This window comes from Struthio camelus, chromosome 31 (assembly GCF_040807025.1).
Source record: "Struthio camelus isolate bStrCam1 chromosome 31, bStrCam1.hap1, whole genome shotgun sequence".
In the NCBI taxonomy this organism is placed as follows: Eukaryota; Metazoa; Chordata; class Aves; order Struthioniformes; family Struthionidae; genus Struthio; species Struthio camelus.
In genome coordinates, this window is record NC_090972.1 from 1,581,406 (window position 1) to 1,582,631 (window position 1,226).

Here is a 1,226-nt window from a genome sequence, read left to right on the forward strand (position 1 = left end):
GGGCAGCGGTGGCCACCGGGCTCGGAGGGGAGGGAGGGCAGGGCAAGGCACGCCGGCCGCGGACGGTGGAGGCGGACGGTCGGCCGGAGCCGGGCAGGCAGGCCAGCCGGAAGACCGGGGCCACCGGTGCACGCACCGGTGGTCCCGGCTCCGCCGCCGCCGCCGACTCACCGCCGCCGCCGCCCCCCCACCGACTCGCCGCCGCCGCCGCCCCCCCCGGCCCCCCCCCGAGGGGCGGCACACCGCTGCGCCAACGCGGCAATGGGGGTGACGATTGACCGTCAAGCGACGCTCAGACAGGCGTAGCCCCGGGAGGAACCCGGGGCCGCAAGTGCGTTCGAAGTGTCGATGATCAATGTGTCCTGCAATTCACATTAATTCTCGCAGCTAGCTGCGTTCTTCATCGACGCACGAGCCGAGTGATCCACCGCTAAGAGTTGTCTCGGTTTCGGTCCCCACCGCGCGCGCGGGGGGACCGGGCAGCTTTCGCAGCCCCCTGAGGGCCCCCATCCGCTCTGCCTCCCTCCTCACGCCGACGCCGGCTGCTGAGCAAGGGACAGCGGAGAGAGAGGGCACGCCTCACTGACCGTACAAGCACAGAGGGAAAAAAAAAGGGGGGGGGGGGGAGAACAGACCCGAACGAGAGGGGCGGGGAGCCCTCGCTCCCGACCTGGGACAACCCCTTTCTCGCTTCGAGTCCGGCCCAGGCGCCCGGCTCGGCCTGGCCCAGCAGGGAGCGGCGCGCCAGCCGCGCCACCTGCCTCAGGGACCGGGGTGTGGGTCCCCGCGGAGCCCCGGCGTCGGAGCCCGGCCGCCGCTGGGAGCGGCGCCACCCGCTGCCCGCGCGCCCGCGACCCGCCAGCCGCACGCTTCCGAGCTCCTTCGCTCGCCTCACCGGCCTCCAGCTCCGCCGCCCCGGAGACGGCACCCAACACCCGCCTGCACACACGCAGCCTCCCGAGCGACGCCACGCACTCGCCCGTCCCTTCCGCGGGCAGACGCCTGGCGGCAGGCAGACGGGCGAGGCGGGACGGACGGGGAACGGCGCCCGCTCTCCCCGCCTCCACGCGGAGACCGGGAGGGGCCGCCCCCGCCCGCCCGCCCGCCGCCCGCCTGCCGCCCAGCGAAGCCGGGTCGGGCAGAGCGAGGCAGGCGCGCCGGATGGCGGAGTGCCGGGGCAGGGCGGGGGGGGAGGGAAGGAAGGGTGCCGCCGACGGCCACGGCGG

General features: G+C 75.7%; 1 non-coding gene across 1 annotated transcript; it reads right to left on the bottom strand.

Moving 5' to 3' along the window:
• Positions 1 to 286: 286 nt before the first annotated feature.
• On the bottom strand, positions 287 to 439 carry LOC138063158 (5.8S ribosomal RNA). The gene has a single exon (XR_011136752.1). It is a non-coding gene; the product is annotated as a 5.8S ribosomal RNA (ribosomal RNA).
• Between the last annotated feature and the right edge of the window lie 787 nt (positions 440 to 1,226).